The following is a 6,836-nucleotide window of genomic DNA, read 5'->3' as shown; positions in this document are numbered from 1 at the left end:
TTTGAGGGGAACACAATTCATGAGGGTTATCAAATTTCCAAAGTATGCTTTTTTTTTTTTTTCAAAAAAAATTTTATTTATTTATTTTAATTGGAGGCTAATCACTTTACAATATTGTGTTGGTTTTTACCATACATCGACATGAATCAGCCATGGGTACACATGTGTTCCCCCATCCTGAACCCCCCTCTGACCTCCCTCCCCACCCCTTCCCTATGGGTTGTCCCAGAGCACCAGCTTTGAGTGCCCTGCTTCATGCATCAAACTTGCACTGGTCATCTATTTTACACATGGTAATATACATGTTTCAATGCTAATCTCTCATATCGCCCCACCCTTGTCTTCTCCCACATAGTCCAAAAGTCTGTTCTTTACATCTGTGTTGCTTTTGCTGTCTTGCATATAGAGTCATCATTACCATCTTTCTAAATTCCACATATATATGCGTTAATATACTGTATTGGTGTTTCTCTTTCTGACTTACTTCACTCTATATAATAGGCTTCAGTTTTGTCCACCTCATTAGAACTGACTCAAACATGTTATTTTTTATAGCTGAGTAATATTCCATTGTGTCTATGTACCACAACTTCCTTATCCACTTGTCTGCCAATGTATATCTAGGTTGCTTCCAGGTCCTAGTTATTGTAAACAGTGCTGCAATGAACATTGGGGTACATGTGTCTCTTTCAGTTCTGGTTTCCTTGGTGTGTATGCTCAGCAGTGGGATTGCTGGGTCATATGGCACTTCAAAATTGATGCTTTTGAACCATGGTGTTGAAGAAGACGCTTGAGAGTCCCTTGGGCTGCAAAGATATCAAACCAGTCAATCCTAAAAGAAATCATTCCTGAATATTCATTGGAAGGAATGATGCTGAAGCCGAAACTCCAATACTTTGGCCACCTGATGTAAAGAACTGACTCATTGCAAAAGACCCTGATGCTGGGAAAGATTGAGGGCAGGAGAAGAAGGGGATGACAGAGGATGAGATGGTTGGATGGCATCACCAACTCAATGGATATGAGTTTGAGCAAGCTCTGGGAGTTGGTGATGGACAGGGAAGACTGGTGTGCTGCAGTCTATGGGGTCGCAAAGAGTTGGACACGACTGAGCGACTGAACTGAACTGAGCTGAGAGCAGTTCTAGTTCATTTTTTAAGGAATCTCCACACTTTTCTCCACTGTGGCTATACTGGTTTGCATTCCCACCAACAGTGTAAGAGGGTTCCCTTTTCTCCACAACTTCTCCAGCATTTATTGTTTGTAGACTTTTTGATAGCAGCCATTCTAACCATTCTGAGATGGTTCCTCATTGTGGTTTTAATTTTCATTTCTCTGATAATGAGTGATGTTGAGAATCTTTTCATGTGTTTGTTAGCCATCTGTATGTTTTGTTTGGAGAAATGTTTATTTAGTTCTTTGGCCCATTTTTTTATTGGGTCATTAATTTTTCTGGTATTGAGCTGCATGAGCTACTTGTATATTAATTGGAAATTAATTAATTGGAGTTGCTTGGAGATTAATTCTTTTTCAGTTGTTTCACCTGCTATTATCTTCTCCCATTCTGATGACTGCCTTTTCATCTTGGTTATAGTTTCCTTTGTTGTGCAAAAGCTTTTAAGCTTAATTAGGTCCCATTTATTTATTTTTGTTTTTATTTCCATTACTCTGGGAGGTGGGTCATAGAGGATCTTGCTGTGATTTATGTCAGAGTGTTCTGCCTATGTTTTCCTCTAAGAGTTTTATAGCTTCTGGTCTTACATTTAGATCTTTAATCCATTTTGAGTTTATTTTTGTATGTGGTGTTAGAAAGTGTTCTAGTTTCATTCTTTTACAAGTGGTTGACCAGTTTTCCCAGCACCACTTGTTAAAGAGGTTGTCTTTTTTCCATTGTATATCCTTGCCTCCTTTGTCAAAGATAAGGTGTCCATAGGTTCGTGGATTTATCTCTGGGCTTTCTATTCTGTTCCATTGATCTATATTTCTGTCTTTGTGCCAGTACCATACTGTCTTGATGACTGTGGCTTTGTAGTAGGGTCTGAAGTCAGGCAGGTTGATTCCTCCAGTTCCATTCTTCTTTCTCAAGATTACTTTGGCTATTCGAGGTTTTTTGTATTTCCATACAAATTGGCACCCTTGTCTTATTTCTGATTTTAGAGGAAATGCTTTCAATTTTTCACCATTGAGGATAATGTTTGCTGTGGGTTTGTCATATATGGCTTTATTATGTTGAGGTATATTCCTTCTATGCCTGGTTTCAATGAGCCAGAGTTTTGGCTTTGCTATTTTCTTTCTTTTGTCTGTTTTCTATTTCATTGTCTTATTCTCTTATCTTTATTATTTCCTTCCTTACACTTACTTTGAGTTTATTTTGCTCTTCTTTGTTGACTATCTTACAGTCTTACAGTGGAACATTAGATCATTGATTTAAGACCTTTTTCCTTTTTCTAACAAGAGCATTTAAAACCATACATTTCCTCTCAGCACAGTATAAACGGCATTGTACAAATTTTGACATACTGTGGATTTACTATTTTTCAGTTTTAAATATTTTCTAATATCTCTTGTGATTTCTTTCTTGAGCCATATATCATTTAAAATGAGTTGCTGGTTTAAAATTTTTGGATGTTTTCTAAATTTTTTACTGCTTTTGATTTCTAGTTCTTGTTTTGGCCAAAGAACATACCTGGTATGATTATAATAATTTCATTTTAATTGAGAGTTTTTTTAATGCATAGCATATGATTTATTGTTGTGAAAGCACCTCTAGAAAGGAATGTGTATTCTCTGGTTGGATGTAGCATTCTATGAACATCAATTAGATCAAGGTGGTTGACAGTATGTTCAGATTATATTTTTGCTGATTTTTGGGAGGGAGTCTCTTGTTCTACCTCTTCCTACAAGATGTTAAAACCTCCTACCACTATTGTAGAATTGTCTGTTTCTCCATTTTGTTCTTTCAACTTTTGTTACATGTATTTCTGAAGCTCTGTTATTAGGCTCATACCCATTTATGATTATTATATGTTTCCCTGATGACTCAGATGGTAAAGGATCTGCCTGCAATGCAGGAAACCTGGGTTCAATCCCTGGGTTGGGAAGATGCCCTGGAGAAGGAAATGGCTACCCATCCTAGTATTCTTGCCTGGAGAATTCCATGGACAGAGGAGCCTGGTGGGTTACAGTCCAGGGGTGGCCAAGAGTCAGACAGGACTGGATAACTCACACTTTCACGGCTTCCTGATTAGTTGATGCTTTCACCAGTATAAAATGTTATGAGATCTATTTTGTCCAATATTAATAGCCACTCTAGCCTTCCTATGGTTATTTTGCAGGATGTCTTTCATCATCTGGGGCTGCTATAATAGAATACCATAGACTAGGTGGCTTATAAACAACCAAAGCCTATTTCTTAGTTTTAAAGGATCAATGTCCAGATCAGGGTGCCAACATGGTCAAGTTTTGGTGAAGGCCTTCTTCTGGGTGGCAAGACTACTTGTATCCTTATATAGTGGAAAGAGGACTAGAAAGCACTCTACAGCCTCTTTTATAAGGGCACTAATTTCATTCATGACAGTGCTACCCTCATGACTTAATTCCTTTCCCAGAGGTCCCACTTCCCAATACCATTACACTGGGGGTTAAGATTTCAACATATGAATTTTAAAGGGGACAAAAACATTTAGTCCATTGCACATGGTATATTGGTATATCTCTTCTTTTTCCATCCATTTATATATGTTTTTATATTTAAAGTACATCTCTTGTGTAAAGCTTAGCTGGGTTTTGCTTTTAATTACATTTTGTTAATTTATGTCTTTGATTGTTATGTTTGCTCCATTAACATTTTAAGTAATTATTGATACGGTTGGATATGATTGGATTTATGTCTCCCATTTTATTATTTGCTTTCTATATTTGTCTCATTCACTGTTCTTTATTTTCTGCCTTCTTTTTCAGTTTTTTACTTTTAAAACTCCTCTTTAAGATTACCTGTTGGCTTTTTGAGCTACTAGGGAAGCATATGAATGTTCAAACCATCAGACAATTGCACTCATCTCCCATGCTAGTAAGGTCATGCTTAAAATCTTGCATTCTAGGCTTCAGCATTACATGAACCAAGAGCTTCCAATTATTGAAGCTGGGTTTAGAAAAGGCAGAGGAACCAGAGATCAAATTGCCAGCATTTGTTGGCTCATAGAGGAAGCGAGGGAATTCAAGAAAAACATCTACCTCTGTTTCATTGACTACACTAAAGCCTTTGATTGCATGGATCATAACAAACTGTGGAAAGCTCTTAAACAGATGAGAATAACAGACCATCTCACCTGTCTCCTGAGAAACCTGTATGTGGGTCAAGACGCAACGGTTAGAACCCTGTATAGAACAACTGGTTGGTTTAGGATTGATAAAGGAGTATATCAGGGCTGTCTGTTGTCATTCTGTTTATTTAACCTATATTCTGAACACATCATGAGAAATGCCAGGCTGGATGAGTTACAAGCTGGAATCAAGATAGGCGGGAGAAACATCAACAACCTCAGATATGCAGATGATACCACTCTAGTGGCAGAAAGCAAAGAGGAACTAAAGAACCTCTTGATGAGGGTGAAAGAGGAGAGTGGGGAAAAAAAATGGCTTAAAACTGAATATTTAAAAAGCTAAGATCCCAGCATCTGGCCCCACTCTTGCAGAGTTCATCGAGAAACCAAGCACCGCACTTGGAGAGTTGGGAGAACTCAGGTTTATTACGATGTGGGCCCAGAGGAGTTAACACTTCCAGCTCTGAGCCTGGAACAAAGGAGTTACAGAGTTTTAATAGACAGTGCATGATCCCAGACTTTAGTGGGCAGTGTTAACTGTTAATAGGCTAGTTCAAACTAGGGGTTTCATGCACATGGGAACAGCAGGTTAGGACACATCAGAGGGGATGCCTGACCTTTACACAAATAAACATTGTTAAGCAGGATTACAGGGCCTGGGTAATTGACAAGGGTGAGCAAGGTAAGGTTCAGCTCCTAGTATTGTTATAAGTTTCTGTTTTCCCCAAAACCATGTAACTTACATGACTTTGCAAGGAGTTAGCTGAGTTGCAGAAGCAGAAGGAGCATGAGGTTATTTCTGCTGCTGCTGCTGCTGCTGCTGCTAAGTCACTTCAGTCGTGTCCGACTCTACGTGACCCCATAGACGGCAGCCCACCAGGCTCCACCGTCCCTGAGAGGTTATTTCTAGCGGGGTGCAAATTTTTAAATATTCCTCTTCACCACTACTTCATAGCAAATAGAAGGGAAAAAGTGGAAGCAGTGACAGATTTCCTCTTCTTGGGCTCTGAAATCACTGTGGATGGTGACTGCAGTCATAAAATCAGAAGACGATTGCTTCTTTGCAGGAAAGTTGTGACAAACCTAGACAGTGTGTTGAAAAGCAGAGACATCACTCTGCCAACAAAGGTCCGTATAGTCAAGGCTATGGTCATCCCAGTGGTTGCGTACGGTTGTGAGAGCTGGACCATAAAGAAGGCAGAGCACCAAAGAATTGATGGTTTTGAATGGTGGTGCTGGAGAAGACTCCTAAAAGTCCCTTGGACAACAAGGAGATCAAACCAGTCAATCTTAAAGGAAATCTTCCCTGAATACTCATTGGAAGGATTGATGCTGAAGCTGAAACTCCAGCATTTTGGTCTCCTGATTTGAACAGCTGGCTCATTGGAAAAGTCCCTGATGCTGGGAAAGATTGAGGGCAGAAGAGGGCGTCAGAGGATGAGATGGCTGGATGGTATCACCAACACAGTGGACATGAACTTGGGCAAAATCCTGGAGATGGTGAGGGACAGGAAGGCCTGGTGTTCTGCAGTCCATGGGGTCACAGAGTCATGGGGGACATGACTGAGCAACTGAACAACAATTGACATTTTAGCTATGCCTTTTACTTAATTTTCTTAGTGATTGCACTAGGGATTAAAATATCCATTGTTAACTTTCCACAGTCCACTTTTAGAGTTAGGACTGTTTCTTCCCATGAAATGTAGTAACTTTGTAATCACTTAGTTCCATTTATTAGCTCCTGTTATTGTCATATGTATTCTATCTACACGTATTATATACACTATAATAAAATATTATACTTTTTCCTTTACATAAAAATGTAGCATGTTATAAAGCCAATTCAATTAGTCTTTTATTTCAAATACTGAATGTTTTAAATTCTAAATTTTTCATTTTGGTCTTGTTTATATTTTGTTATCTGTTGGGGTTTTCTAATTTTTTATTGTTTGTTTTCCTTTACTTAATTGAACATTAATCTGATAATTCTAACATCTTGATCTGAACTGATTGTCTTTTGAGAATGGGTCACATTTTCCTGGTTCTTTATATATTGAGTAATTTTTTATTGTATGCTGCACATTGTTATTTCATTCAGACTAGATTCTGTTACATCTAAAAGGAAGAAAAGATGTGTGTGTCAACGTTTTTGTTTTAGCAGTGCAATTAATTTGATTATATTCAAACTTTAAACTATTTCCTCTGGGGTGGGTAACAGCTCAAAGCTCAGCTGATTTTTTTCGTCCTTTTTGAGGTGCTCTGTGTCTATGGCAGAAGAGTCAGTCAGAGACTTGGGCAGAGTCTACACAAGAACCCAGGGATACTCTACTTTTCTCCTTTTCACAATTCCCTTTCTCACTTTTGAGTGGCTGTATTTAAATATCCAAAGCTCTAGTTTATGGCTCATCAGTCCAGAAATCTGATTGGTTTCCTATAAGTGCTTCAACCACCCAATGTCATGCTGAAATTATAGCCTGTTGTTAGAATAATGCTGCCTAAATGGGGTACACACCC

Source organism: Dama dama, chromosome 1 (assembly GCF_033118175.1).
Source record: "Dama dama isolate Ldn47 chromosome 1, ASM3311817v1, whole genome shotgun sequence".
NCBI classification, from domain to species: Eukaryota; Metazoa; Chordata; class Mammalia; order Artiodactyla; family Cervidae; genus Dama; species Dama dama.
The sequence above is the reverse complement of the archived record's forward strand: the minus strand, read 5'-3'. Positions refer to the sequence as shown.